General features: G+C 40.7%; 2 long non-coding RNA genes across 2 annotated transcripts in view; both read right to left on the reverse strand.

Moving 5' to 3' along the window:
* Nucleotides 1–358: 358 nt before the first annotated feature.
* On the reverse strand, nt 359–3378 carry LOC114643974 (uncharacterized). The gene is made up of 2 exons (XR_003714854.2): nt 3286–3378; nt 359–575 (listed from the first exon to the last, which is right to left on the reverse strand). It is a non-coding gene; the product is annotated as an uncharacterized LOC114643974 (long non-coding RNA).
* A 1151-nt stretch (nt 3379–4529) lies between these two features.
* LOC127529764 (uncharacterized) overlaps nt 4530–16593 on the reverse strand; it is a 70665-nt gene continuing 58601 nt past the window's right edge. The window contains exon 3 of the long non-coding RNA XR_007936367.1: nt 4530–4769. This is a non-coding gene — a long non-coding RNA (uncharacterized LOC127529764). The remainder of the gene's footprint in view (nt 4770–16593) is intronic.

Below are 16593 nucleotides of genomic sequence, written 5' to 3' on the forward strand. Positions count from 1 at the left end.
TGAATTTCCCCTTGGGATTAATAAAGTATCTATCTATCTATCTATCTATCTATCTATCTATCTGTTACATAGTGCCTTTCATATCTATCTATCTATCTATCTATCTATCTATCTATCTATCTATCTATCTATCTATCTATCTATCTATCTATCTATCTATCTATCTATTACATGTCCTCTCTTGGCTTCCATATTTCAACTAATTTTTAACATTGTGATTTTTTTAGCTGTGTGTTGAAATCGGAGGCCCAGTTGCCCCGTACCTTCTCATAGACAGTGCATATACCAGTAAGAGAGAAAATAAACATTAAAAAAACAGAATTTAAAATGGAGCTGCAACAAAAAAAACACCATACAATTTTGAGGGATAAATTACAGAATATTTTAATTACCACATGGCAGCATTTTTTGCAACATAATGTTGCTGACCATTATGTCATTGGTAAAACCACCATAATTTGAAACACAAGTAAAACATTTAAATCAGTATATTAAGTTAATTGGACATATGGATGAAGGGATTTTTCAGATAGGTAATCCATTTTTGCTGTTTTGCTGGTCTGTTTTTCAAACATCTGTTAAAACAAAAAGTTTTAAATGTTTAAAAATATTATAGGCACTATATATAATAGATAGATAGATAGATAGATAGATAGATAGATAGATAGATAGATAGATAGATAGATAGATAGATAGATAGATAGATAGATAGATAGATAGATAGATAGATAGATAGATAGATAGATAGATAGATAGATAGATAGATAGATGTCTCTGGCAGTGTCCTAAATTGGTTTGAATCCTACCTGGCAGGGAGAAAATTCTTTGTTAGTTGTGGTAATTACAACTCAAAGACACATGATATCCAATATGGTGTTCCACAAGGCTCTATCCAGGGTCCGCTGCTCTCCTCAATCTACATGCTTCTGTTAGGTCAGATTATCTCAGGGCACAACGTGAGCTACCACAGCTATGCTGATGACACACAGCTGTACCTATCAATAGCACCTGATGACCCCAGTTCTCTTGATTCACTAACACAATGTCTGACTTGTATTTCTGAATGAATGAATAGTAACTTCCATCCATTCATCCATTTCCCAACCCGCTGAATCCGAACACAGGGTCACGGGGGTCTGCTGGAGCCAATCCCAGCCAACACAGGGCACGAGGCAGGGAACCAATCCTGGGCAGGGTGCCAACCCACCGCAGATGAATAGTAACTTTCTAAAGCTAAATAAAGAGAAAACTGAAATCTTAGTGATTGCCAATAATGGATACAATGAGGCTATTAGAAATAAACTGGATGCATTAGGATTAAAAGTCAAGACGGAGGTAAAAAGCTTAGGGGTAACTGTTGACTGTAATCTGAACTTTAAATCGCATATTAATCAGATCACTAGGACAGCATTTTTTTCACTTAAGAAACATAGCAAAAGTTAGACCTCTTATATCATTGAAAGATGCTGAGAAATTAGTTCACGCGTTTGTTTTCAGTCAACTGTAATGCACTCCTTTCAGGAATACCCAAAAAAGACATAAATCGTTTGCAACGAGTGCAAAATGCAGCTGCTAGAATCCTAACTAGAAAAAGAAAATCGGAGTGCATCTCTCCAGTTTTGATGTCACTACACTGGTTTCCTGTGTCATTCAGGATTGACATTAAAATTCTGCTTATGGTTTATAAAGCCTTAAATAATCTCGCCCCATCTTATATATCGGAATGTCTGACATCTTATATTCCAAATCATAACCTTAGATCTTCAAATGAGTGTCTCCTTAGAATTCCAAGAGCAAAACTTAAAAGAAGTGGTGAGGTGGGGGGCCTTCTGCTGTTATGCACCTAAAATCTGGAATAGCCTGCCAATAGGAATTTGCCAGGCTAATACAGTGGAGCACTTTAAAACACTGCTGAAAACACATTACTTTAACATGGCTTTCTCATAACTTCACTTTAATTTAATCCTGATACTCTGTATATCCAATTCATTATAATAACTATTCATGGTGGCTCTAAAATCCATAGTAATCCCTACTCTCTCTTCTGTTTCTTTTTCCGTTTTTTTGTGGTGGCGATCTGCGCCACCACCATCTACTCAAAAAACCATGATGCTCCAGCATTGATGGATTAAAAGCCAGAAGTCTGTATGACCATCAGCATCAAGTGACTCCGTGAGAACCCTAACTACAAAGAGGACTATTTCATTTATGTTAGGTAGAATGCCCAGAGGGGACTGGGTGGTCTCGTGGCCTGGAACCCCTACAGATTTTATTTTTTTCTCCAGCCAACTGGAGTTTTTTTTTTTTGTTTTTTCTGTCCCCCCTGGCCATCGGACCTTACTCCTTTTCTATGTTAACTAATGTTGTCTTATTTTAATTTGTTATTTTGTCTTTTATTTTTCTTTTCTTCATTATGTAAAGCACTTTGAGCTACTTTCTTGTATGAAAATGTGCTATATAAATAAATGTTGTTGTTGTTTTTGTAGATAGATAGTGGGAGATGTGCTACAGATAGACAAAACTATATTTACATAGTAATTTTCTACAGGGGTGGCACGATGGCACGGTGGGTAGCGGTGCTGCTTCGCAGTTAGGAGACCCAGGGTTGCTTCCCGGGTCCTCCCTGCGTGGAGTTTGAATGTTCTCCCCGTGTCTGAGTGGGTTTCCTCCCACAGTCCAAAGACATGCAGGTTAGGTACATTGTATTGGCGATTCTAAATTGTCCCAAGTGTGTGCTTGGTGTGGGTGTGTGTGTGTGCTCTGCGGTGGGCTGACATCCTGCCCATGGTTTGTTTCCTGTCTTGCGCCTTGTGCTTGCTGGGATTGGCTCCAGCAGCCCCCCGTGACCCTGTAGATAGGATATAGCGGGTTGGATAATGGATGGATGGATGAATGAATTTTCTACAGTGAACTACATCCAATGTATCTTTGTCAGTCAAGTGTTGTGTTCTAATTGCTTTCAATATCTTTAGATATGGGCTAATAAAATATTAAAAATGTCAGTTAGCAAGCAAACCAGCACCTCTGATGTTTAAAGTCAATTTCTTTATCTTCTAATCAAAACTATATGCTGTTGATATGTATAACACTATATAACCTATTAAAATATAAACAAAATTTGAAATATAAAATAGATAAATACAAATGAATTGCATAATAAATGAGTGAATAATGTACAGTGCTGAAATTTGTAAAGGGATAGGTGCTTTTTACCTGAATGACAATATTTTTTCACTTTTTAAAATCAAATGAACAAACATATAAAAAAAACAATTTGAAACTTACTATATAAGAAAAATAAGTATCCCAAACACACACAACACAATAATCTTTGCAGTTCTCACGATGACATGCATAGTTCCTTCTTTCACTGTTTTAGTTGTTCTGAAATGAAAAACCAACAAAAAATGTGTCATTATTTATAAGTATAAGAACCAGCTCCTTTAGAAAAATGTTCTGTCTTAAGCATCAGTTTTCTAGAAATCATCATATTTATTTAGAGTAACATGTCCAAAATGCTTCTGAGGTGAGACCTGAAGGTTTCTGAGGTGCTACTTAAGGAAGGACTACCTTCCTTTATATAATTTTGTATTTGAAGAAAAATTTGATACATTTTTGTGAAATTCGTCCTTAATCAGTTTTCCTTAAGGAATAGTGGACATCAACCTACTAATTGCCTTAATAACTATAAACTTTCATGCGGTCCCTTCTTTATCACAATTTCTTTAAATTTTAAAGGTTCACCTTCTTTAGTCTTTCCTAATAGCTGAAGCTCCAATATTCTATAATAAGCGTAGATGCTCCTTTCTACAATTTCTCTAGCATTGCTGAGTTTTTCATGTAATACGTAGATCAAAACTGCTTACATTGCTATAGATGTGGCCTCACATGTGTGATATGCCTCCTGAGCAGTACCACTATGGATTTTTATGGAAATATTTTATTTCTGCACTTATCAATGTGGATATGCATAGAATTAGCATACTCTTCAATGAACCTACAACAATTACTAATCTTTACTTGTTTCTGTTTTCTTTTCTTGTTCCCCTGTGGACAGGGTGGTCTTGTGGCCTGGAACTCCTATAAATGTAGTTTTTTTCTCTCAGTTCTTCTTCTTCTTCTTCTTCTCCCAATTCTACATGAAGTGGATGTGCTTGCTCAACCTTCTCCAAACAGTTTGGTCCCACACCTCCTCCCCAGTCAGGACCTTTTCCTTCAGATCTTCTTTTACTTTATCCATCCACCTCTGCTTTCTTTTCCTTTGCTTTATCTTCCCCTGGACTTCCATTGCCATCACTATTTTGCCCACATATTCATTGTCTCTCCTTATCTCATGTTCATACCACTTTAATCTAATTTCCTTTACTTCCTTAGATTTCTCTCAACCCTTTCTTGTACTTCTTATTGTCTCATTTCCTCTTCTGTCCATTTTGTAACTCCACGTGTCCATTTCAATACTCTCATTTCTACCAAATCCAACATCTTCTCCTGCTGTGCTCCCTTTACTGCCCATGTGTCAGCTCCATACATCGTTGCTGGTCTTGTCACTGTCTTCAAAACCTTACCTTGTATCTTTCACCATAATTCTTAGATCACACAACACTCCTGATACCTTCTTCCAATTGTTCCATTCACACCGCACTCTATAGGTTATCTCTTCATCTAATTTTCCATTTTGGGCTACCACTTATCCTAAATATTTAAATGTATCGACACTTTCCAATAGCTCTACCTGAAGGCTAACATCTGAATATGGATCATCATTAAACCTCATATGTTCCTGTTTTATTTTTACTATTTATTTTCAGTCCTCTATCTTCCAAAGCCCTTCTCAATTTTGCCAACTTCCTCTCTACTTCCTCTTTTCTACTCTTACACAACATAATGTCTCCTATCCCATGACTCAACATATCCATAACCAGGTCAAAGAGATAAGGACTTCAAGAAGATCCTCCTCTAACTGGGATCTTGTCTGTTTTCCTCTCTATTCCTCTCTAATTGCCATTTTTCCTCCATAATATCCTTCTTAACAGTTGCTCTCAAACTCTTATACTATCTAGAGTTAGCACTAGTTATGCTATGACCCTCAAAGAATATAAGATAAATAAAGAAAAATAAAAAAAAACACACAAAAAAAAATAGCTTACGAGATGGTACTCAAGTCACGTTCACGTCACTGAACTTCACAGATGATTGTCTGAGGCTCTTCTCTCCGGCTGACACTGAGTTTTTGAGTTAAGGAAAGGTATTTAAAGGGTAATGTCTCCTCCCATACTTACTTTTTTGTTAGCTTGTCTTTTTCATGATTTCACTTTCACTTAACAATTACATGTTCCATTCATGTTTGTGTAATACAAAGAATATTTTGATGAATAGGACATTCAGATCAGACTTGCTTTGTCTAATATTAACTCACACCAACGCCTGTGATATTAAATTGATAATTGCCTTTAAACCTGACACAAAAAACACAAAACCTTCTTTTCTTTTAACTGTCTTTGGTAAAATTAAGATCTGACTTTAACAAAAGCTTTAACATGAGAATGCCACTCAGGCCAACATGACGTGTTAACATTACCTAAAATGTCCAAATAAAAAAGATATCCAAATTAAAGCTGCATTAGCATTTAAATGTTGCTAAGATCATCACCATAGTGGTGCGGTAGTTAGCCATGTGGCTCTACAATGCAAGTGTCCTGGGTTAAATTCTGTCCTACCTCTGTGGAGTTTTCAAGTTCTTTCAGTGTTTGCTTGACCTTCCTTCTGGATTTTAGAGTTTTTCAACCATATTATAATGATGTTCAAACTAGATTAATAGGCCTGATGTGAATGGGTTTGCATGTATGCTTGAGTGGTGATTTGTTCTTGCCTTGTTGCCAGTCTGAGGCTAGGGATCTGTGGCAGCAATTGGAATGTTGCAGTGTACAGTGGCGTGAAATAACATTCCCCAAGACCGCAGTACAGCAAATACATAAACACAGGACAAGTGCAAGACATCTGAAATAATTGGCCCTGCAGTGTTCTCTGTACACTTCGATGTTTGTCTGTGTGGATGTCCAAAGGCAATTGTTGTTTTGTCCAACAGATGTTGTTGTTTATTATTTATATTGATTAGTTCCTACTTTGTTTTTGATGTATTTTAACAATACTCTATCCTCATATATAATAGCTCTGTATTTAGTGAGTGGTGTCATTATTTTTGCAATTTTTGATGAGGGCTGTCACAGTGTTCTATGCCAGCACTTGGTGAGAAGTGTTCTGCAAGAACAAAGGAGTTTGTACTGTTGTTTTGTATTTCTGAGGTGGCCATGAGAAATTGGCCATCTAGTTCTATGAAGAGGGTTTTGTGTGTTGTATTTACCCCATTTTCAACACAAATTTCACACCCAACTTACCTGGAAGGGTCTCATCCTTCCAAATATTTCTTCCATTTTGTACTTAAACTGTTTTTTGTCAGTCAGTCATTGTCCAACTCGGGATATCCTAACACAGGGTCACGGGTCTTCTGGAGCCAATCCCAGCCAGCACAGGGCGCAAGGCAGGAACAAATCCCAGGCAGGGCTCCAGCCAAACCGTAGGGCACACACACACACACCCACACAACAAGCACACACACTAGGGACAATTTAGGATAGCTAATGCACATAACCTGCATGTCTTTGGACTGTGGGAGGAAACTGGAGACACGGGGAGAACATGCAAACTCCACACAGGGAGGACCTGGGAAGCAAACCCAGATCTCCTTACAGCGAGGCAGCAGCGCTACCAGTGCACCACCGTGCAGCACTCATCTAGATTGTGCAAATGTTTTATCTAGATCATTTAAATAAATTTCAAACAGTAGAGCTCCTACTAAAGATCAGAATAGGACAATAGTCCTGAAATAATGTTTTCTGTGTTTCTTTCTTTGTGTCAAATCTTAAATTTGTCCTATTCAGAGTTTAATAATTAGAACTGTTCTACTCACTTTAATGTTAAAAGAAGTGTAAAAGTAAAACATTGCATACATTTCTGATGCTTAATCCAGATTAATGGTGGAGGCTTCTGTCTATCCCCATAACACCGGACACAAGGCTGGAAACATTCCTGCAGGGAGTGTCAGTCCATCACAGTGTGTAATTATAAAGATTGTCAAATCTGCTTCATCTAGTTCAGGATCATGGAGGTGTGTGTGTGTGTGAGGGGGGGCGGGTCATTAGGGGCAAAGATTATTTTAGCAGGATTGTGTGTTTTTGTTTTGCCAGCTTTGAATTCAATACTAAATATCTACTTCTTCTTCTTCTTTTGGCTGCTCCAGTTAGGGGTTGCCACAGCAGATCTTCTTCTTCCATATCGTTCTGTCCTTTGCGTCTTGTTCTGTTACACCCATCACCTGCATGTCCTCTCTCAACACATCCATAAACCTTCTCTTAAGCTTTCCTCTTTTACTCTTCCCTGGCAGTTCTACCCTTAGCATCCTTCTCCCAATATACCCGGCATCTCTCCTCTACTCATATCCAAACCAACGCAATCTCGCCTCTCTGACTGTGTCTCTCAATCGTCCAACTTGAGCTGACCCTCTAATGTTCTCATTTCTAATCCTGTCCATCCTCGTCACACCCAATGCAAATCTTAGCATCTTTAACTCTGCTACCTCCAGCTCTGTCTCCTGCTTTCTGGTCAGTGCCAACCTTCTCCAACCCATATAACATAGCTGGTCTCACTACCGTCCTGTAGACCTTCTTTTTCACTCTTGCTGATATCCATCTGTCACATATTACTCCTGATACTCTTCTCCACTCATTCCACTCTGCCTGCACTCTCTTCTTCACTTCTCTTCTACAATCCCCATTACTCTGTACTGTTGATCCCAAGTATTTAAACTCATCCACCTTCGCCAACTCTACTCCCTGCATCCTCACCATTCCACTGACCTCCCTCTCATTTGCACACATGTATTCTGTCTTGGTGGTCCTACTGATCTTCATTCTTCTCCTCTCTAGAGAATATCTCCACCTCTCCAGGATCTCCTCAACCTGCTCCCTACCATCGCTACAGATCACAATGTCATCAGCAAACACCACAGTCCACGGGGACTCCTGTCTAATCTCATCTGTCAACCTGTCTATCACTATTGCAAATAAAAAAAGGGCTCAGAAACGACCCCTGATGTAATCCCACCTCCACCTTGAATGCATCCGTCACTCATACGCAGACCTCACCACTGTCACACTTCCCTTGTACATATCTCTTTACCTTCCTCCTCTCCTCCTGCCTCTGGACACGTCTCCCCCTCTTCTTCTCCTTGTTCTTCTTTGGCCAACAGTAGCCCCATTTCCGCCAGCACCCTGTTTGCTAATACTATTGGTGGCAGTCGTTGTTAACCCGGGGCTCGACTGATGCAGTATGGAAATTTGTATTGTTGTCCACATATTGATTTTGCAAAATTTTACACTGGATGCCCTTCCTGACATAACCTTCCCGATTTATTTGGACTTGGGACTGGCACAAAGAAACACACTGGTTTGTGCATTCCCTGTGGATGGGTTGAATTCAATACTAAATATAATTCTAATAGTTAATAATATAACATTGTTAGATTGACTTAGGGCGGCATGGTGGCGCAGTGGGTAGCGCTGCTGCCTCGCAGTTGGGAGATCTGGGGACCTGGGTTCGATTCCCGGGTCCTCCCTGCTTGGAGTTTGCATGTTCTCCCCGTGTCTGCGTGGGTTTCCTCCGGGCACTCCGGTTTCCTCCCACAGTCCAAAGACATGCAGGTTAGGTGGATTGGCGATTCTAAATTGACCCTAGTGTGTGCTTGGTGTGTGGGTGTGTTTGTGTGTGTCCTGCGGTGGGTTGGCACCCTGCCCAGGATTGTTTCCTGCCTTGTGCCCTGTGTTGGCTGGGATTGGCTCCAGCAGACCCCCGTGACCCTGTGTTCGGATTCAGCGGGTTGGAAAATGGATGGATGGATAGATTGACTTAATCCAGTTCAGCGAAATTACTGTTGACAGTTTCCTCAGCTCATTCATCTTGGGAAAGAAGATGCAAAACAGAATACCCAGTGGAAACACCACACACTCACAAGCATAACGTGAAGGCTGTTGACAGATAACAGGCCCAGAATGTCACTCTTCCACAATTCTGCCCTTTACCATCATATCAGCCTAAACAATACGTGTCACACAAAGTCTTGAAACAATAAGTGGCATCTTTGGACTCAAGTAAACACCCTTCACAATTTCCAGTAAAAGGAGCATTTCACATAATAAAGGTTTAGGTAATGGTAATGGAATGTCAACTATGGCATTTTAACTTTCGGCTTCACCTCCTGATCAAAAGAATACAAAATCTTCTTCTTCAAAGGGGCGTGATGGCTCTGGAACCCCGAACGGAGCAGAGGGAGTCTGGATGAAGAGAGACAAGGCGGTGAGACACTACGACAGCTCCAGTTCGGTCTTTTAAATGTTCAATGCCTCGCACAAGGTGCAGGTTTCAGAGGAGCAGCTGTGCCCCCTAGGGGCTGTGTTCACAATATTTATAAATGATTTGGATGGGAATAAACTCAGCCACTGGGGATGCACGTAACAATGTGTTTCTTCGTGCTGGTCCCAAGCCCAGATAATTGGGAAGGGTTACGTCAGGAAGGGCATCCGGTGTAAAAGTTTGCCAGATGAACATGCAGACAACAATACAGATTTCCAAACCGGATCGGTTGATTCCTGGGTTAACAACAGCTGCCACCAGTACTGTTAGCCAACAGGGTTCTGGTGGAAATTGGGCTACTTTTGGCAGAAGAAGGAGAAGAAGAGGGGGAGACATGCCAGGATGAAAGAAGAGTGGAGGAAGTTAAAGAGAGTGGAACTAAGGGTAGGAACTTTGAATGTTGGCAGTAGGATTGGTAAGGCGAGAGAGTTAGCAGATATGATGGACAGAAGGAAGGTTGAGATATTATGCCTGCAGGAAACCAGATGGAAGTTGAATGAGGCCAGGTGTATTGGAAGTGGAAATTGTTCTATCATGGTGTGAATGGGAAGAGAAATGGGGTAGGGGTTACTCTGAAGGAACAGTATGTCAAGAGTGTTTTGGAGGTGAAAAGTGTGTTGGACAGAGTGATGATTATGAAGCTGGAAATTGCAGGTGTTATGATGAATGGTGTTAATGCATGTGCACTGCAAGTTGGGTGTGGCATGAATGAGAAAGAAGATTTTTGGAGTGAGTTGGATGAAGTGATAGACATTGTGTCCAAGGGACAGAAAGTGGTGATTGGAGTGGATTTCAATGGACATGTTGGGGAAGGGAACAGAGGAGATGAGAAGGTGATGGGTAGCTTTTCAAGGAGAAGAATGAATAAGGTCAGATGGTAGTTTATTTTATGAAAAGGATGGGCATGACTGTGGTGAATACATATTTTAATAAGAGGGAGGAACACAGGGTGACGTGCAAGAGTGGAGGAAAATGCACACAGGTAGATTACATCCTATGCAGAGGAGTTGATCTGAAGGAGATTGAAAACTGCAAAGTAGTGGCTGGGGAGAGTGTAGTTAAGCAACATAGGATGGTGGTCTGTAGGATAATGTTGGAGTTCAAGAAGAGGAGGAGAGTGAGTTCAGAGCCAAGGATCAAATGGTGGAAGTTGAAAAAGGAAGCCTGCAAGGTTGAGTTTATGGAGGAGGTGAGACAGGCACTGGGTTGAAGTAAAGAGTTACCAGACAGTTGGAAAACTACAGCAGATGTAGTAAGGGTGACAGCAAGAAGGGTGCCTGATGTGACTTCTGGACAGATGAAGGAGGAAAGGGAAACCTGGAGGTGGAATGGGGAAGTACAGGAGAGTATACAGAGGAAGAGTATGGCAAAGAAGAAGTGGGATAGTCGGAGAGAAGCAGAAAGTAGACAAGAGTACAAAGAAAAAAGGCACAAGGTGAAGAGAGAGGTGGCGAAGGCTAAAGAACAGACGTATGATGAGTTGTATGAGAGGTTGGACACCAAGGAGGGAGAAAAGGACCGATGGGCTACAGAGAGGGACTGAGGTGGGAAAGATGTGCAGCAGGTTAGGATGATAAAGGACAAAGATGGATAAGTACTCACAAGTGAGGAGAGTGTGTTGAGCAGATAGAAAGAGTACTTTGAGAGGCCGATGAATGAAGAGAATGAGAGAGAAGAAGTTGGATGATGTGGAGATAGTGAATCAGGAAGTGCAACGGATGAGCAAGGAGGAAGTAAGGACAGCTATGAAGAGGATGAAAAATGGAAAGGCCGTTGGTCCAGATGACATACACATGGAAGCATGGAGGTGTTTAGGAGAGATGGCAGTGGAGTTTTTAACCAGATTGTTTAATGCAATCTTGGAAAGTGAGAGGATGCTTGAGGAGTGGAGAAGATGTGTACTGGTGCTGATATTTAAGAATAAGGGGATATGCAGAGCTGTAATAACTACAGGGGGATAAAATTGATGAACCACAGCATGAAATTATGGGAAAGAGTAGTGGAAGCTCAGTTAAGCAGTGAGGTGATGATTAGTGAGCAACAGGATGGTTTCATTCCAGGAAAGAGCACTACAGATGCAATGTTTTCTCTGAGGATGTTGATGGAGAAGTATAGAGAAGGCCAGAAGGACTTGCATTGTGTCTTTGTGAACCTGGGGAAAGCGTATGACAGGGTACCTCGAGAGGAGCTGTGGTATTGTATGAGGAAGTTGGGAGTGGTAGAGAAGTACGTAAGAGTTGAACAGGATATTTTTTATTGAATTTATTATAAGCATATGACATTTCATACAGTCAAGTCAAACTTAATAAAGCTAAATTCAATTCAACCCCCACTCATGAGAAAGAGAGGAAGGTAAACAGCCAGAGCAAAACTGTTAAGAGTAGTAAAGAAAGAACGGAGTCTTTTCCCCCCAATATAAATGCTTATTCTATAATGTTATTGATTAGGTCCTGTCATTTTTTTAAAAAGTTCTGCACAGATCTTTTAAGTGAGAATTTGATTTTTTCCAATTTCAAATAGTATATAACTTCAACTGCGGTGGGTTGGCGCCCTGCCCGGGATTGGTTCCCTGCCTTGCGCCCAGTGTTGGCTGGGATTGGCTCCAGCAGACCCCCGTGACCCTGTGTTCGGATTCAGCGGGTTGGAAAATGGATGGATGGATATAACTTCAATTACCCAGTGACTTAAAAGAGGAGAGTTAGGATTCTTTCAGTCGAGCAAGACAAGTCTACGTGCTAATTGTGAAGTAAAGGCAATTACAGTTTGTTTGTCCTTCTCCACTTTAGGCCCTTCTGTGAGCCCACCAAACACAGCTGTTAAGGGGTTAGGAGAGATTGTGACCCCAAGGCTATCTGATAGGCATTTAAAAATTTCCTCCAGAATGATGTTAATTTGGTACACTACGGTGGGTTGGCACCCTGCCCGGGATTGGTTCCTGCCTTGTGCCCTGTGTTGGCTGGGATTGGCTCCAGCAGACCCCCGTGACCCTGTGTTCGGATTCAGCGGGTTGGAAAATGGATGGATGGACATCCAACACATGTGGCCCGGTGAAGCTGGAGCTCAATTGCAATGTTTGCAAGTTGGATCTTGCCCTGGAAACATTTTGGACAATTTAGAACAAGATAGATGTACTTCTTAAAAGATTTTAAGTTGAATAATTGAATGTTTTGCACATATGGAGCTTGAGTAAATTCTGTGCATTGCTACTTTCCACTCCGTTTTTGAAATGTTGAGTACGAGATCCTTTTTCCACTGTGCTCTGCAATCTTTAAAAGGAAGGTACTTTAAAATGGTTTTATATATTATAGAAATGCTGTGTGAGTTCCCAAGACTGATCAACATCTCTTCTGTAAAAGAAAAAGGTGGGAGGTGAGGAAAACTGGGCAGATTTTGTTTTGCAAAGTTTCTAATTGTGTTGATGGGAAACTAAATTTGAAGTATAATTGTTTAGAGGATGCAAAAACATTATCTATACACAAATCTCTAAATGATTTAATCCTATACATTGTCCAAACATTTAAAACTGTGTAAGTTCAAGAAGGTGGAAAAATGTGGTTATCATGTAGAGGTGCCACAGATAAGATTTTCTGTAACTTAATGTGCTTCCTACATTGGTTCCATATTCTGAGTGAGTGAAGGACAAATGGGTTGTTAGTATATTGACGATATCTTGTATTTACTGGTGTACAAAGCAAAGAATATAAAGAAGTGCTGCAGGATTTAATTTCTATTGCAGACCAAGCTAGTGTGTGTTCATCTATTTGTGTCAATGTCCAAGTTTTCATATATTGTATGTTTGCCACCCATTGATAAAATTGATAATTAGATAGTTTCATCCTACCTTCTGATTTTGATTGTTGTGGATTTTTCGAATTCCAAATAAGTGAGGTTATGATTAAATTTAACTTCTTAAAAAAGATTTGTTAATGTATGTGTAACTTGTGATGTTGACCCCTAGTTATTTAAACTGATCTGCAATGATAAAAGGGAAGGTGTCCAATCTAATGTTGTTTGCTAGAGAATTCACTGGAAAGAGCACACTTTTGTTCAAATTAATTTTAAGTCCATATAGTGTATCTTTTGAAATTCTGCTCATGCTGTTAGGGTTGTAGGCCCAGAATTTTGTGAGTCTGACATTTACAGTACCATATCATCTGCATATAGTGATATTTTCTGTTCAAGTCCTTCTCTGAAAATCCCCTTTATCTCTGATACATTACGAAAGTAAACTGCTAATGGCTCAATGGTGATTTTAAATAGCAGTGGTGACAAAGGGCATCCTTGTCTAGTACCACGTTCCAGTTTGAAGTAGTCTGAAATAATGTTGTTAATGCAAACTGAAGCTTCTGGACTGGTTTACAGCATTTTGATCCATGCACAAATGTTCAGACCCAACCCAAATTTATGCAAAGTGGCGAACAGGTAATCCCATTCAACCATATCAAATGTTTTTTTCTGCATCCAAAGATAATATGATCTCTGGAGTTGTGCAGGATATGTGTGAGGCAAGTGTGACAGTGGTGAGGTCTATGGTAGGAGTGACGGATGCATTCAATGTGGGGGTGGGATTACATCACGGATCGGCTCTGAGCCCTTTCTTATTTACAATGGTGATGGATGAGTTGAAAGACAAGATTAGACAGGAGTCCCCGTGGACTATGATGTTTGCTGATGACATTGTGATCTGTAGTGATAGTAGGCAGCAGGATGAGGTTGAGACCCTGGAGAGGTGGATATATGATCTAGAAAGGAGAGGAATGAAGGTCAAGGCACAAGGAAAAGTGGAAGGCCTAAGAGAAGGTTTATGGATGAGGTGAGAGAGGACATGCAGGTGATGGATGTGACAGAGCAAGATGACGAGGACAGGAAGAGATGGAAAAAGATGATCCACTGTGGCAACCCCTAATGGGAGCAGCCGAAAGAAGAAGAAGAAGATTTGGATAGGAATTGTCACAAAAACGACCATAAGACATTGAGAAGGTTTGGGGCAGCCACCCGTATAATTGTTTCCGGATGCAAAATCGATTCAAAAGAGTTGTCATGTTTACATAACAGAGTCCAAAACAGAAATGATTCTCTTGACACAAGATGGCAGCTTTAAAGGCCAGTGGAGGAAATGATGTCATCATTACCGGAACCGAAGTGATGTCATTGGCTGCCCCAGAGCCAGGCAAGATTTCCCTAGAATGGTCTGCAAAAGATCGAGAGGGAAAATTAGAGCACTTCGCCACCCCCTGATCCAGCGTGGAATCACATGTATTCAAGCCATTTAGTAGTAAACTAAACATTTTTAAACTGAGGGAAAATATACCAATAATTATTTGTTAAGGATCTCTTTGTATACCACGTTGTCAATTCTCCCCTCTGGTTGTAATATGACCAAGCTGTGCGCTGAGCTTACTCTTGAGCATGCAACATACAGATGGCCATGTGAAAAGTAATCTTGCCTCAAATCAATGCCAGCCTTTTGTAGGGTTTGTCCCTGAGACTTATTAATTGTCATTGCGAAGAAGAGCCTTACTGGAAATTGGAGGCATTTGAATTTAATTTGGAGATCAGAGGGTATAACGAGGATGCGAGGAATAAAAAGTCTCTCCCCTGAGCCACTGCCAGTAAAAATAGTTGCCTCAATTAGGTTCTTTTGCAGACACGTGACCTGAAGTCTCGTGCTGTTACAAAGTTTCGGTGGCTGTACGCAAATCCACAATCGGCTTTTTTTGAGCCAAACCTGTTGTTTTCTTATGAGCCACTTTTTATTATTGGGATCATACCTAGAAACAGAAGCTCTATTAACTTGTGGATTTGCGTGCGAATATGTAGCGACAGCGTCTCTATTAACTTGTGGATTTTTTCTGCGAGTATTTGGCGGCAGCATCACGAAGTTGTTTCCGTCTAGCTGCATCAGAAAATGTACCACGACGTCTGACACACCTCCTTTTTACTGTTTTCTCACAGCTTGGATTGCTGCTGTCATATTCGGTTTGAGTTTCATGGTTTGTTTCAATTACGTTAGTATTTGCAGGACTTGTTGTGTTGAAGTGACATTCGGCATCTGTCAAGCGTTGTAAGCATACAACCGGTTTCATCGATAACTTTGCATCCAGCTTTTGAGAGTTGAAACATTCATAAACATCAACGTGTCCACTACTCAAATCATCACCTGTGAATCTAAGATGTTTAAGAGGCATTGGCGGTTCTCCAAACGTGTAAAATAGGCAGGCAGCCAACTACGTGGGAGGCGTGGGGATGGGGGACGCAATATAGGCAGGCAGCTAACTACGTGGGAGGCTGGGGGACGCAGGACACAACCCCGCCTCACACGGCGACCGAGTTGCAGGCTATGGACGTATATATGTACATAAGTAGGATTCAGTTATGACCGTTACACGTAGAATTTCAAAATGAAACCTGCTTAACTTTTGTAAGTAAGCTGTAAGGAATGAGCCAGCCAAATTTCAGCCTTCTACCTACACGGGAAGTTGGAGAATTAGTGATGAGTGAGTCAGTGAGTGAGGGCTTTGCCTTTTATTAGTATAGATGAGCTGATTAGTTTTGCAGATGATGCCAAGCTAGGATGATCGGCAGATGCAAGTAGTCTACAATCCGGTGAATTATTACAGAGGGACTTGGACAGCATACTGTAGAGGTTTGGGCAGATTTGTGGCAGATAAAATTTAATGTAAGTAAATGTGAGGCCTCATCTGGAGTCCTGTGTGCAGTTTTGGTCTCCAGGCTACAAAAAGGACATAGCAGCACCAGAAAAGATCCAGAGAAGAGCAACTAGGCCTATTCCAGGGCTACAGGGAATGAGTTATGAGATAAGATTAATAGAGATGAGCCTTTTCAGTTTAATACAAAAGGAGATGTGAGTGATCTCGGGGGAGTACAGTGTGAAGTGGTCCCTGGTGATGGTGAAGGAAAGCGAGTAGCACTGCTTCCCACACATACAGAGAAATTATCCACACCTAAAACTTGACTTGTGGAAGCCATTACCCTGACTACTGATGTTAGGAAGGGTGAAAATAAAGGTACTCAGAGCAAAGGGGTTCCAGACGTATGTGAAGGAAACCAAGTAACCGCAGTTCTTACAATTGTGTTGTATATTGTGACTATTTGTCCGCTGTCTGA

This window comes from Erpetoichthys calabaricus, chromosome 1 (assembly GCF_900747795.2).
Source record: "Erpetoichthys calabaricus chromosome 1, fErpCal1.3, whole genome shotgun sequence".
Lineage (NCBI taxonomy): Eukaryota > Metazoa > Chordata > Cladistia > Polypteriformes > Polypteridae > Erpetoichthys > Erpetoichthys calabaricus.